Source organism: Macaca fascicularis, chromosome 20 (assembly GCF_037993035.2).
Source record: "Macaca fascicularis isolate 582-1 chromosome 20, T2T-MFA8v1.1".
In the NCBI taxonomy this organism is placed as follows: domain Eukaryota; kingdom Metazoa; phylum Chordata; class Mammalia; order Primates; family Cercopithecidae; genus Macaca; species Macaca fascicularis.
Window position 1 is genome coordinate 64,833,059 of NC_088394.1, and position 15,279 is coordinate 64,848,337.

General features: G+C 48.4%; 1 protein-coding gene and 1 long non-coding RNA gene across 3 annotated transcripts in view; both read left to right on the forward strand.

Annotated features, from left to right (window-relative positions):
- Nucleotides 1-15,279, forward strand: part of LOC135968736 (uncharacterized) — a 257,419-nt gene that overhangs the window by 169,455 nt on the left and 72,685 nt on the right. The window lies entirely within an intron of this gene.
- Nucleotides 1-15,279, forward strand: part of CDH1 (cadherin 1) — a 103,756-nt gene that overhangs the window by 14,742 nt on the left and 73,735 nt on the right. The window contains exon 1 of one of the 2 annotated variants that reach the window (XM_074027486.1): nucleotides 14,413-14,771. The exons of the other annotated variant lie outside the window; for it this stretch is intronic. The gene's annotated coding sequence lies outside the window, so the exon portion shown is untranslated. Of the gene's footprint in view, nucleotides 1-14,412; nucleotides 14,772-15,279 lie in introns of those variants that run through there. 2 annotated transcript variants of the gene reach the window in all.

Here is a 15,279-nt window from a genome sequence, read left to right on the forward strand (position 1 = left end):
CTGTGACCATTCCCATAATATCTGCACAGTTCACTCCTTTCTTTTTTTTTTTTTTTTTTTGAGACGGAGTCTCGCTCTGTCGCCCGGGCTGGAGTGCAGTGGCCAGATCTCAGCTCACTGCAAGCTCCGCCTCCCGGGTTTACGCCATTCTCCTGCCTCAGCCTCCCGAATAGCTGGGACTACAGGCGCCCGCCACCTCGCCCGGCTAGTTTTTTGTATTTTTTTTAGTAGAGACGGGGTTTCACCATGTTAGCCAGGATGGTCTCGTTCTCCTGACCTCGTGATCCGCCCGCCTCGGCCTCCCAGAGTGCTGGGATTACAGGCTTGAGCCACCGCGCCCGGCCGTTCACTCCTTTCTATCCTGAAAAGACTGCAAGCCTTTGCTTAAATGTCACTTCCGCCCTCAGGGAGGCCTTTCCTGAAGCCTTTATTTATTTAATTATTTATTTATTTATTTAGAGATGGAGTCTCACTCTATCACCCAGTCTGGAGTGCAGTGGCACGATCTTGGCTCACTGCAACCTCTGCCTGAGTAGCTGGGATTACAGGCGCCCGCCACCACGCCTGGCTAATTTTTGTATTTTTAGTAGAGATGGGGTTTCACCATGTTGACCAGACTGGTCTCGAACTCCTAACCTCAGGTAATCCACCCGCCTCGGACTCCCAAAGTGCTGGGATTACAGGGATGAGCCACCGTGCCTGGCCCAATTTATTTTTTGAGACAGAGTCTTGCTCTGTCACCTAGGCTGGAGTGCAGTGGTTTGACCTCGGCTCACTGCAACCTCAGCCTCCAGAGTAGCTGGGATTATAGGTGCCTGCGCTCACACCTGGCTAATTTTTGTTTTTTTTGTTTTGTTTTGTTTTTTTTGAGACGGAGTCTCATCTCTGTAACCCAGGCTGGCATGCAGTGGCTCGATCTCGGGTCACTGCAACTTCCACCTCCCGGGTTCAAGCAATTCTCTTGCCTCAGCCTCCCAAGTAGCTGGGATTACAGGCGTGTGCCACCACGCCTGGCTAATTTTTGTATTTTTAGTAGAGATGGGGTTTTACCATGTTGGCCAGGCTGGTCTCAAACTCCTGACCTCAGGTGATCCATCTGCCTCGGCCTCCCAAAGTGCGGGGATTACAGGCGTGAGCCATCAAACCCCACCTGGATGACCTATTTATGATAGTAAACCCTGCTGTCAGCCCTACCCACCTCTTTTACTTAATTTTCTTCTAGTACTTTTCACTGTCTAACATGCTGTGTATTTCACTTATTTCTCCTGTTCACTGTCTGTCTCCTCCCGCTAGAACAGAAGCCTCAGGAAGCCAGGGATTTTTAAGGTCTTTCGTTTTGTACTTGGGCTGTATTGCAGCTAGAATAGTACTTGGTACATAAAAAGGGCTCAGTAAGTAGCAGAAGGAATGAATGAATGAGAGGTTTCAGAATGTATTTAATACAGACAGGTCTATACAGATCTCTCTTTCTAATGGATATTCCGCCGTAATGGTTTTTTCTTTTTCTTTTTTTCTTTATTATTATACTTTAAGTTCTAGGGTACATGTGCATAACGTGCAGGTTTGTTACATACGTATACTTGTGCCATGTTGGTGAAGGCACGGCTTTGTGTAGTAGCCACAGAGAAGGGAGGAGGGGTGTTCTCAGGGCGTGTGCCTCTGGTTGGCATTCCCCAGTTTCTCTGAGCTCTGCACACCCCTGATGTAACCTTACCTAATTGTCTTGTCACAAAACAGCTTGCAGTCTGGAGTCTAAAGGTCAGATGAGCCATTTCTGCCCCACACTTCTGGGTGTAAGGAAGCACCAGATCAAAATCTAGGCAGATACCTGAGCCCGCCAGAGCCATCTGTTTGGTTTCCTATTGTGTGGGTAACACCTTCCTTGAGCAAGGCTCTCAGATACACCCAACACCTTCCCCCGAGTATCTCCAGCATCCTTCAGACCCATGAATTGTTCAAGAACCGGTGTCCATTCTTCCAGTTTTTGGCAGTGCAGAGGAGTCTGGAAAGAGCTTGATGAGAGATGCAAAAAGCTCAAAGACAAAAATGCAAGGCCGGCCAGGCATGGTGGCTCACACATGTAATCCCAGCACTTCAGGAGGCCGAGGCACAAAAATCCCTTGAACCTGGGAGGCAGAGGTTGCAGTAAACTGAGATCTCGCCACTGCACTCCAGCCTGGGCGACAGAGTGAGACTGTCTCAAAAAAAAAAAAAAAAAGAAAAAAAAGCAAGTCCTGCTTAATCAGATCTCAGCTAAGATAAAAATCCATCTGATCAATAAATATTCATGAGAGAGTACTGTAGAGCAACATCTTGTAAATCTTATTTTTTTTTCTTTTTTTCTTGAGATAGAGTCTCACTCTGTTGCCTAGGCTGGAGTGCAGTGGTGCGATCTTGGCTCCCTGCAACCTCCACCTCCAGGGTTCAAGCGATTCTCCTGACTCAGCCTCCTGAGTAGCTAATTTTTAGCCACCATGCCCGGCTAATTTTTGTATTTTAGTAGACACGGGATTTCACTGTTAGCCAGGATGGTCTCAATCTCCTGACCTTGTGATCTGCCCTCTTCGGCCTCCTAAAGGGCTGGGATTACAGGCGTGAGCCACCGTGCCCAGGGCATCTTGTAAATCTTTATGTAACCTAGACCACCCTGCCTTCAGGAGAGTAACTGCTTAATGGGTAGTGTTGCTAGATTTAGCAAATAAGAATACAGGACTCTCAGTTACATTTGACTTTCAGATAAACGATGTCTAGTATTTAGTATAAGTATGTCCCATGCAATATTTGAAACATACTTAAAAAAAATTATTTGGCACCAATTAATTGGTGGCTCACGTCTGTAATCCCAGCACTTTGGGAGGCCGAGACGGGCGGATCATGAGGTCAGGAGATCAACACCATCCTGGCTAACATGGTGAAAACCCGTCTCTACTAAAAATACGAAAAAAAAAAATTAGCCGAGTGTAGTAGCAGGCACCTGTAATCCCAGCTACTCGGGAGACTGAAGCAGGAGAATGACTTGAACCCGGAGGTGGAGCTTGCAGTGAGCTGAGTGAGCCATTGCACTCCAGCCTGGGTGACAGAGTGAGACTCTGTCTCAAAAAAAAAAAAAAAAAAAGAAAAAAAATTATTCAGCAGGGCGCAGTGGCTCATACCTATAATCCCAGCATTTTGGAAGGTTGAGGTGGGAGGATCCCTTGAGCCCAGGAGTTTGAGACCAGCCTGGGCAACATAAGGAGACCCTGTCTCTACAAAAGACTTTTAAAAATTTGCCAGGCCTGGTGGCATGAGCTGGTAGTCCCAGCTACCCAGGAGGCTAAGGTGGGAGGATCACCTGAGACCACAGAGGTCAAGGCTGCAGTGAGCTGTGATTGCGTCCCTGCACTCCAGCGTGGGCGACAAAGTGAGACACTGTCTCAAGAAAAAAAAAAAAAGGTATTTGTCGTTGTCTTCTCTATTGTGATCATAAGCAACAGTGTATTGAGCGGTGCTTTCTGTATGCTGAACTCTTCCCGTATGCCATCTCCTGTAACCCTCATGCACACAGGTGTGTCATGCACACAGGAAGTGGGAGGGCCTGGCCGTATGTCTGGTGGCTGTTGGACTCCAAAGTCTGTGCTCTTTACAGCAGGAAAAGGCAACTCACATGATAGTCTGTGAGCAGCCAGGTGAAAGGGATGGATCATTCCTCCTCTGAAGGTCTCAGGTGACGGAGGCATTTGCCTGTCCCCTCACCGAATGAATTTTTGCTGAGTACCTGCCAAGCCCTCTGCTAGGCATTGGGGGTGCAGCAGGGCCCAAACAGAGAAAAACCCCTGTCCTCGTGGAGTTTCTCTTCTAATTGGAGGGGACAGGTAGACGGTGAGGTATGGAAGAAAGAATAAAACTCAGCAGGAAGGGGATAAAAACTATGCATTGGGGTGGAGAAATTTAGGGGCAGTCATCACTAAGAAGGATGGCATTTGTGTAAAGATGAAGAAGTGAGGTGCTCAGTAGGTGTTAGAATTGGACTGTGTCAGCAGCTAGGTGTCATAGTTTATGACTGTAATCCCAGGCCAAGGCAGGTAGATCTCTTGAGCCCAGGAGTTCAAGACCAGCCTGGGCATGATAGTGAGAACCCCGTCTCTACAAAAAATCCAAAAATTAGCCGGGTATAGTGGCATATGCCTGTAGTCCCAGCTACTTGGGAGGCTGGGGTGGGAGGATCACTTGAGCCTGGGAGGTTGAAGCTGCCTGGGAGGTTTAGTCATGATCGCACCACTGCACTCCAACCTGGGTGACAGGGCAGGGCAAGACTGTCTCAAAAAAAAAAAAAGAATTGGACTGTGTGTCTTGAGGGGACTGGACTTCTACATTCAAGTCTATATTCATGTCATTGAAAAAAATTGTTCTCTAGTCAGGCATTTTTCTTTTAATTTTTAAATGTTTTGTTAAAATAAAAAGAGAGACAGGGTCTTCTTATGTGTGTTGCCCAGGCTAGTCTTGAACTCCTGAGCTTAAGCAATACCCCTGCCTTGGCCTCCCGAAGTGCTAGGATTACAGGTCTGAGCCACCATGCCTGGCCAGGCATTCTCTAGAGAAGGAATCCTGAGGGCTCATTTTCACATCTCCTTTATTTTTTATTTATTTATCTTTCTCTTTTGACCTGCCACTTTAGGAACTTCTCCTTTAAAGGGTATCAGAGTCAAAGGAATCTGGAAATCTAGGAAATCATGCTCATCCCAAGCTACCCCCTATCCCTCCGCATGTTGCCCAAGAGGAATATTGCTGTAGTGGAGTTTTCTTTTTTTTTTTTTTTTTTTTTTTTTTTTTGAGACGGAGTCTCGCTCTGTCGCCCAGGCTGGAGTGCAGTGGCCTGATCTCAGCTCACTGCAAGCTCCGCCTCCCGGGTTCACGCCATTCTCCTGCCTCAGCCTCCCGAGTAGCTGGGACTACAGGCGTCCGCCACCGCGCCCGGCTAGTTTTATGTATTTTTTAGTAGAGACGGGGTTTCACCGTGTTAGCCAGGATGGTCTCGATCTCCTGACCTCGTGATCCACCCGTCTCGGCCTCCCAAAGTGCTGGGATTACAGGCTTGAGCCACCGCGCCCAGCCTCTAGTGGAGTTTTCTAAAAAATTTTTTTTTTTGAGGCAGAGTCTTGCTCTTGTTGCCCAGGCTAGGGTACAGTGGACCGATCTCGGCTCACTGCAACCTCTGCCTCCCGGGTTCAAGCGATTCTCTCGCCTCAGCCTCCTGAGTAGCTGGGATTACAGGCCTGTGCCACCACACCCGGCTAATTTTTATAGTTTTAGTAGAGATGGGGTTTCACTATGTTGGCCAGGCTGGTCTCCAACTCCTGACCTTAGATGATAAGCCCTCCTCGGCCTCCCACAGTGCTGGGATTACAGGCATGAATGAGCCACTGAGCCTAGCCGAGTTTTCTAAAGATTCTTACTGCAGAGGAATGAGATTTTCCTAAACAGGCATCGTGACCTCTTGGGCAGAATTTTTTTTTTTTTGGGTGCATGTATACAAGTGTTCCTAGGACCTGGTACTTACTGTGGAAACTGGACTTCAGTACGAGGCTTCCTCCCCAACAAATTCTTCACCACGACTATGTGGGAGTGTTTGAAAAAGGGAACAAGATGACCAACTTGTTTGTGGGGAGAGTTGTGGCTTTCCTATTGGAAAACATCATCCCTTGAACAAGCAGTGAGGCAAACACCTGGGCACTTACTTTATGAACAGGTGGGGTGGAGCCCTGAGTCACCGACATTGAGAGGCCTCTCCTGGTGAGGTTTTTCAATATCAGACTGAATCAGCAGTGACATCACCTTCTATAGTGACAGGTACTCTAGGTGCCGGCTCTTAGTCATGAGTCCCAGGAGATACTAGCCCTAGATCTCTTCTCTGTTAGCTTGATGCTAAGAGGTTTTGGAGAAATGACAGCTGCTTGGTGACGTTCATGTGGCTGGTTTCATTACCACCTAACTCCCAGGCTTGTCATCATGACTACACTTTCTGGAGAAAATATAATGTGTAGTTGTATTTTCTGTAAGTTTTGCCTTCTTGTCTCAAGTCTGTATTTAAAAAGAGGCCAGGTGCGGTAGCTCACACCTGTAATCCAGCAGTTTGGGAGGCCAAAGTGGGAGGACTGCTTGAGCCCAGAAGTTGGAGACCAGATTGGGCAACAAAGTGAAACCCTGTCTCTATATACAAAAACAATTACCCAGGCATGGTGGCATGTGCCTGTGATCCCAGCTTCACGGGAGGCTGAGGCAGGCAGATCCCTGGAGTCCAGGAGGTTGAGGCTGCAGTGAGCTGTGTTTTGTGCCACTGCACTCCAGCTTAGGTGACAGAGCGAGACGCTCTCTCAAAAACAAAAAACAAAATGAAACAAAGCCCTCTGCTACTGCCTGAGGTTTTTGGATGTTTCAGAGCTTCTATTTTGAGTCTTTAATTCTTTTTTTTTGGGGGGGGCGGGGGGACAGAGTCTTGCTCTGTCACCCAGGCTGGAGCGCAGGGTTGCAGTCTCAGCTCACTGCAACCTCTACCTCCCGGGTTCAAGCGATTTTCCTTTCTCAGCCTCCCAAGTAGCTGGGATTATAGGTCAGCGCCACCATGCCCGGCTAATTTTTGTATTTTTAGTAGAGACAGGGTTTCACCATGTTGGCCAGGCTAGTCCTGACCTCAAGTGATCCGCCCACCTTGGCCTCCCAAAGTGCTGGGATTACAGGTGTGAGCCACTGCCCAGCTGAGTTTTTGATTTTGCAACTTCATGTAAGTTGTACTTATTTTTCTTGGGACTTGGTAATTTGGTTATGATTTTTCATCCTTCTTTCTGCTAATCCTCTCACCTTTACCATGGGAGTGTTTAAATACCTGGGAAGGTGTTCAACCTAGGAAACCACATTTCACTTGCCAGATGTGAGGTTTCATTTCTGGTTTCGACGGAGATTTGACTCTTCAGCATTTCTTTCTCTTTTAGCCTATGAATGTCTCTTAGAGAAGATGAACTGGGAGGGTGTAATGTAGCAGGATTGCCTGGATTCCAATCCCAGTTGAACCCTTACTTGTCCTGTGATTTGGGGCAAGTTTCTTTTCTCTTCTTTTCTTTTCCTTTCTTTTCTGTTTTTTAGACAGAGTCTTGCTCTGTCACCCAGGCTGGAGTGGAGTGGTACAATTTTGGCTCACTGCAACCTCTGCCTCCTGGGTTCAAGTCATCCCCATCCTGCCACCTCAGCCTCCCAAGTAGCTGGGACTACAGGCTTATGCCACCACTCCAGGCTAATTTTTTTTTTTTTTGTATTTTTTATAGAGACGAGGTTTTGCCATGTTGCTCAGGGTGGTTTGGAACTCCTGAGCTCAAGCCATCTGCCCGCCTTGGCCTCCCAAAGTGCTGGGATTACAGGTGTGAGTTGCTGCACTGGCCTGTTACTTTCTTTCTTTTTTTTCCTTTTTTTTTTTTTTTTTTCCATCCTTCCCCTCTACCCCAACCCCATCCCATTTTGCCTAGGGCAGCCTTCCTTTTATTTATTTATTTTTTTTTGAGAGAGAGAGAGAGAGAGACCCAAATGGGAATTCCCTAGGGCCAATTTCTTAATCTTTCTGTGCCTGAGTCCCCTCACCTGTACAAAGGGGATAAACGTAGCTCCTACCACAAAGGATTGCAATGAGATTTCAATGAGTTGGCGTGTGCAAAGTGCTTCCAGTGCCTGGTACGCAGCAACCACTCTTCATTTAGTTTTTATTGGCTGGGCTCGGTGGAGCACATCTGTAGTCCTGCTACTTGGGAGGTTGAGGCAGGAGGATCACTGGAGCCTGGGAGTTTTGAGGCTCCAGTGCATGCTGATTGTGCCTGTGAATAGCGACTGCTCTCCAGCGTGGGCAATGTCTCAAGAATCAATCTCTAAAAAAATAAATTAGTTTTTCTCATTAGATATTTCTGCTTTAGACTTGTGTCAAGGGAGTGAAAAAACATGTGGGAGTGGTGTAAATGTCAAAGGAGCCACAGAGGTTATGAGGAAGAGTGACACCCCTTTGTCACTTTGCTCTTGACCTCCTAAAGGATAAGACGCTCCTTTGACCCAACACCCATTTCAGTGCAATTTTTTTTTTTTTGAGATGGAGTCTTGCTCTGTTGCCCAGATTGGAGTACAATGGCGCCATCTCGGCTCACTGCAACCTCTGCCTCCCAGGTTCACGCCATTCTCCTGCCTCAGCCTTCTGAGTAGCTGGGATTACAGGCGCCTGCCACCACGCCCAGCCAGTTTTTTCTATTTTTGGTAGAGACGGGGTTTCACCATGTTGGTCAGGCTGGTCTCAAACTCCTGACCTCAGGTGATCTGCGTCCCCAGCCTTCTCAAAGTGTTGGGATTACAGGTGTGAGCCACCGTGCCCAGCTAATTAAATTTAATTAATTTATTTTAAAAAATACAAGGTCTCACTGTGTTGCCCAGGTTAGTCTCCAACTCCTGGGCTGGGGCGATCCTCCTGCCTCAGCCTCCCACAGTGCTGGGATTATAGGGGGCACAGTGGCTCATGCCTGTAATCCCAACCCTTTGGGAGGCCGAGGCAGGAGAATCGCTTGAGCGCAAGGGTTTGAGACCAGCCTGGGCAATGTAGCAAGACCCCCATCTCTACCAATAATAATAGTATTGTTATACAATAACCACAATGGTCTTTGCATTCGTTTATTGATTGAGTACTCAGCTGTTCATGTATGATCTTGTTTTTTAAATCCTTACATCAGCCTTAGAGTTAGATACTATGGCAATTCCATTTTATTTTCTTCTTCTTTCTTTCTTTCTTTCTTTCTTTTTTTTTTTTTTTTTTTTTTTTTTTTTGAGATGGAATCTTGCTCTGTTGCCTGGGCTGGAGTGCAGTGGCATGATCTTGGCTCACTGCAACCTCTGCCTCCCGAGTTCAAGCAATTCTCCTGCCTCAGCCTCCCAAGTAGCTGGGATTACAGGCGTGTACCACTATGCCCAGTGAATTTTTGTATTTTTTAGTGGAGACAGGGTTTCACCATTTTGGCCAGGCTGGTCTCAAACTCCTCACCTCAGGTGAACCACCATGCCTGGCCTGGCAATTCCATTTTCAAATCATAAACAGAAGCTTCTAGAGGCCATTCACTTACCTAGAGTTCCACAGCTAGGGGAGCTGGGAAGGAAAAGGTGTGTGTCCTGCACTGGCTGGCTTTTATCCCTCCCGTGCCCAGCGGCTCTATTTCTAAGAATATTCCTATTCTAGATCCATCACTTTGGCCTAGAAAGGAACCTCATGTCAAGATCCACCCATGCAGCCCCTAAAATCCCCTTTACCACCGTGCCCGGCTGGGTTTTTAAAATTCTAGTTTTCCATAGATGGGAATGTGAATTGTCTTGTAAAGTATTCTATTTTTATTTATTTATTTATTTGTTTATTTGGAGACAAAGTCTTGCTCTTGTCCCTCAGGCTGGAGTGCAGTGGCGCGATCTCGGCTCACCGCAAGCTCTGCCTCCCAGGTTCACTCCATTCTGCTGCCTCAGCCTCCTGAGTAGCTGGGACTACAGGTGCCTGCCACCACGCCCAGCTATTTTTTTTGTATTTTTAGTAGAGACGTGGTTTCACCATGTTAGCCAGAATGGTCTCGATCTCCTGACCCCGTGATCCGCCCGCCTCAGCCTCCCAAAATGCTGGGATTACAGGCATGAACCACCATGCCCGGCCCTTGTATTTTAAATTCTAGTTTTCCAAAGATGGGAATGTGAATTGTCTTGTAAAGTATAACCATCTCCTGCCCCTCCTTTATAACAGGCCTTGGAGAATTTTGCCTCTCCTTTATAATAGGCCTTGGAGAATGTTTCTCCCCCATTCTTTCTCTTTAATCTGGGCAACTTGTTTTTATTAATAATATCGCAGACCACCACATACACCTTGAGGTTTAGTTCTCCTCGGCACGGTGTGTGAGTGCCTTCTGTGTGCTCTGTGTCAGTTACCAGCCTTGTCTCCAGGAGTTTGGAGATGACCCAGGGGTGATAGAAAGCACTGGGCTGCCAAGTCATCAGACAATGGGCTCATTCAGAATCCAGGTGGGGTGGGACTGTGTGGGCTGGATCAGCTGGCAGAGCTTCCCCAGGGTGGGGAGGCCAGGGGGAGTCTGGGATGTGGGGTGGCATGTGAGCAGGAAGACGAGGAGACTCTCAGCCTCTGTTGTTGGCTGAGAGGGGGATGCCCCAAGCCTGGAGGGGTGGGGGCGGGACCTCCTGTGCAGAGAGGGGAGACAGGAACATGACAGACGGTATATTTGGATGGTGACTCAGACAGGTCAAGTGAAACTGAACTTCCATTCCTCGAGTCACACAGGAGGGTAGGGGCTGTGAGAAAACTCCCTCGTTATTGGTTCTTTGTACAGGGCCTTTGAGGCAGATAGGGCCCAACAGAGCCTGGCAGGACTGCAGAAGGACAATAGTGTGGCTGGTTGGGTGGGGCCCTGTTGGCCTGAAGGCTAGCAAGCTGGGAGAACCTGGAGAACCCGGGCAGCAGGTCCTCCACCTTCTCTCTGCCTGGGGCAGCCCTTGGAGAGGCCTGAGTAGTCCAGGCTGATATATCAGGCCTGGGGCAGCCCTGCTGGGCTATCCCATACCCTCTCTGCTGCCCCAGATGTTTATCCCAAATCCCCTCCTCCTCAAGCTTGCTTCTAGGTGCCCATCTCACCCATCCTGTCCATCCACGTGTCCATCCTCCATTCATTTGTTCGGTAATGATGGAGGGGCTGTTATGTGCCAAGCACTGTTCTGAATGGGGGACACAGAGACCCAGACACATACGAATGTTCCCTCCTCATGGAATTTGTATTCTCAGGTATTGCGGGGAGCAGGCAATAAACATAATCCATGTGCAAAATATTTAGAGTGCTGGGTGGAGACAGGTGTGTAGGAAAGATGAATCGGAATGGGGCATTGCTGGGAAGCACTGGGGTGATCTGAGAAGGCCTCACTGAAGGGGCCATTTGAGCAAAGATCCGATAGAGTTGAAGGATCAGGCCATGTGACTAGGTAGGGAAGGGTGTTCTAGACGGAGGGAACAGCAAAAACACACCCCTGATACTGAGCAGCAGGACAAGGTCAGTGATCAAGGGGCATGGGCTGGCAGAAGGGCAGAGGGGGTGGCAGCATGTGGAGGGCCTTGTACCCATCACCAGGACTTTGTCTTTCCCTCGGTACTCCTCTGGGCCTTTGGCCCAGATCCACCGGCTGCCTTCTCCCGCCAGTTCTGCCTCCCCTCTCCATTCTGGGCAGTGGAGCCTGGTGGTTAGTAGCATGGGCACTGGCCTGCCTGCTCAGGTTCTGAACTGAGCACAGAGGCCTGGGCCTCTCCTGGACTTCTACTCCACTTGGCCCAGGGTGGGGCCATGGACTCCCATTTCCAATGGTGCTGCTGGCTCTGACATATTCTAACCCCCTCCACTGGGGACACCTCCCAGTGTTCCCTGCCTGGCTCATTTCTCTCTCAGGGCCAGCTTCATTGTTGCTACCTCCCGGAAGCCTTCTCTGATCCTCATCCCCAAGGCCTGTGTCAGGATACGTCCCACCCCTTCCCTTTGCCAGTTGGGATTCCCTGGGTTCCTTTATGCTCCTCCACCAGGCTGGGTACTTGGGAAGTATTCACAGCCCCCAGCATTAAGCCTGGTGTGTAGTTGCCACTCAGTGAGTAGTTTGATGAGGGTCTCTTTGCTGCGGGAGGATTAGGCTGCAGGGTCACCCCCCAACCCCCAGTGGAGGTGACATCTCCATCTTTTGGGGACTTTTGCAGGAGCGAGTGCATTATAATGGAGAGGAAGAAGCCAGAGTCCTAAAATTCCACTATTTTTTCGTCTCATTTTGCTCCTCTCAAAAACAAAACAAAAACACAGGCCAGGCACGGTGGATCATGTCTGTATTCTCAGCACTTTGGGAGGCCGAGGCCGGAGGATCACCTGAGGTCAGGAGTTTGAGACCAGCCTGGCTAACATGGCAAAACCCAGTCTCTACTAAAAATATAAAAATGAGCCGGGCATGGTGGTGGGCGCCTATAATCCTAGCTACTCAGGAGGCTGAGGCAGGAGAATCCCTTGAACCTGGGAGGCGGAGGTTGCCAAGAGTGAGCACCACTGCACTCCAGCCTGGGCGACAGAGCAAGACTCTGAAAAAAGAAAAGTCTCAAAAAAAAGAAAAGCCCAAAACCAGCTGAGCTTAGGTGGATCTCTCTGGCCATCTTTTTAAACAGTAAGGGACCTTTAGAAGTTTGATTCCTCTCTTCCCCTCAGCAAGGCTATTTGCTTCCTGAAGATAAATCAGTGGTAAAAAGTAGCTTAATTTAAAGCGTTCAATTCCCCTGCTTTTTACATTGAGGAGAAATTATGGTGACAGCTATTCCTGTTTTGCGTGCTTAGTACCAGCCAGGCACTGAGCCCAAAACTCCAACTCACTCTTGACTGTGGAGCCAACCCTGTGCCAGAAGAAAATCCCCACTCCCTACAATGTGTGGAATTCACATTATAGTTGGAGACGGGCAGGGAGAAACAAACACAGCCTGTAGATCCCGGAGAATGCCTGGTGCAGGTGCTGGGGGAAGAAGTCCAATTTCAGCTGCGAAAATGGGTCTTGGGAGTGGGTTTACACCTCAAATTCCCTTATGGCCACAGCCCATTGGCTCCTAGCCTCCTCCCCACTTTACAGATGAAGAGACTGAGGTTTAGAGAGGGGAACAGCCGGCTTGATAGAGGCAACTGCTGAGGCAGTTGAGGAAAGGTGAGGACCTCCCAGAGTGGGAGGGGCAAGGGACCTGGAAGTAGGGGAGGGAAGAAGAAATTTTGTGGAGGGGTCTCCTGCCCTCGGTCCTCCTCCCCTACTTCTGGGAAAGTGGATACAGGTACCGGCTCCATCATTTGAAATGCTGATTAGTTCATTAGCAGTTGTTTACAGGCCTTTGGCCTGTCTGACATTTTAACCCTGTGAAGTCTGAGGAAACAGTTCTCCGTCTTTAATATGCTTCAAAACCGCCTGCAAAACTAACTACAAGTGCAGACTGCACCCCTAGAGATTCTGATGTTTAAGTCTGGAGTGAGTCCAGGAATCTGCATTTTAAAATAAGCCCATCCTGTGCTGGAACTGGTGGTCCCTGGATCCCACTACGAGGACAAGCCGGGCGAGAGCAGGTTTCCAAACCTGGGCCAGAGCTGGGGGTGGTCACATGGAGAGCTTAAAAGTGGAGACTTTGAGGGGCTTTCCCTCCCAGAGGTTTCGAGTCAAGAGATTTGAGAGTTGATGTTTGTTTTCTTTGTTTACTTTTGAAAAAAGATGATTATTGATTGGGCTTGGTGGGGGATGGGCTATGAAGCCACCCGAAGTTGTAGACAAAGGTGTGTGTCTGTGTATGTGTGTGTGTGATCAGTTCACAGATGTGGATCATGTCCACATCTTTCATCAGATTTCTCTGAGGAATCATCCCAGATGACATTTAGGGCTGACTGAGTGGCATTACCAGTCTAAAATGGGAGCCGGCCAGGCGTGGTGGCTCACACCTGTAATCCCAGCACTTTGGGGGCCTAAGGCGGGTGGATCACCTGAGGTCAGGAGTTTGACACCAGCCTGGCCTACATGGCAAAACCCCGTCTCTACTAAAAACACAAAAATTAGCCAGGTGTGGTGCTGTGTGCCTGTGGTCCAAGCTACTTGGGAGGCTGAGACAGGAGAATTGCTTGAACTGGGAGGAAGAGGCTGCAGCAAACTGAGATCACCTCACTGCACGCCAGCTTGGGCAATAGAGTGACACTCCATCTCAAAATAAAATAAAATAACATAGAGCCAATCTCAGGGTCTATCAAGACAGAGGTGAAGGGAAATGAAGTTGAGGCCTGCAAACTCCCTGTGTGTTCTTGGAGAAGCAAAACAAGCAAAATATGCAAGGTGTGTAGCAGCACCAGCAACTCAGTGGTGGAGGAGGGATTCCAGTGTATTTGGAGAGGAGACCGTAGGTGGCCAGGGGGCCCCTTCCTTCTGCCTATCTGTTCACCCATCATTCACTCTTCCATTCAGGTAGTCATTAGGCACCTGCTGTATCCAAGATCTTAGCCATCTAGGCTCCTAGTGCAGGGAAGGTAGACTGGATAATGCAGACGAGTGGATGATTTGACAAGTTAACTTACATGGTTTTGGGAAGAGGCATCACTCTTATGAGTCTGCAAACACAACTCCCTTATTTCTGACTTGCCCAACCCAATATTAAAATGCATCACCAAACTCTCCTGCTGTCTGGGAGAAGCCAGCATGAAACTCAAGCTGAGCAGAAAACAGATCCAGCATGGAGATAAGGCAGCTGCAGTTTCACTTTTAGGTTGGGCCAACTAAGAATTTTGGGGACTTTCCGTGCTGTGAATGGGGAATTAAATTGCTTTTTTATTTTCATTTTTTATTTTTCGAGATGGAGTCTCGCTCTGTCGCCAGGTACAGTGGTGTGATCTCGGCTCACTGTAACCTCTGCCTCCTGGGTTCAAGCGATTTGCCTGCCTCAGCCTCCTGAGTAGCTGGGACCACAGGCATCCGCCACCACACCTGGCTAATTTTTGTATTTTTAGTAGAGACGGGGTTTCACCATGTTGGCCAGGATGGTCTCGTTCTCCTGACTTCGTGATCCGCCCGCCTCGGCCTCCCAAAGTGCTGGGATTACAGGCGTGAGCCACTGCGCCTGGCTGCTTTTTAATGTTTTTGGAAAGGTGGAGGGGATTTGGTCTATGATTAATCCATCTGGAGTTTGGTAACAGATCCAGCAGGTATGTAAGGCATTTCAGTTATCTGAATCTAAATGAAATCCCGAAATCGCAGGGCAATTAATCATGAACCTGAGGGCTCCTGAGCTGTCTTTGCTTGTTTGCCTCAAGCCAGGTGACTTGTCTCCTTTTTTTTTTTCTTTATTTCTAGACACGTCATGACTTTCAGATATTTAACACTTTTTAAAAGATTTGTTTTCCTCTCATGGGAAATTTCTCTGTCACAGTTGGATCTAGTTTCTCTTTCTATCTTGTGCCTTGTTTTTAGTTAATCTTCTCCTATGTGTCAAATAATCAAAGACCCTTCAGTTATTTATTGATCGAGAACCCCTCGGTTACTGATATGCATTTAGTTTTACATATGTGAGATTGTTTAGTGTTTCACACCAACTCTACTGTAATTTTATATCGGCAGGGCGTGGTGGCTCACGTCTGTAATCCCAGCACTTTGGGAGGCTGAGGCAGGCGAATCACGAGGTCAGGAGTTTCAGACCGGTCTGGCCAACATGGT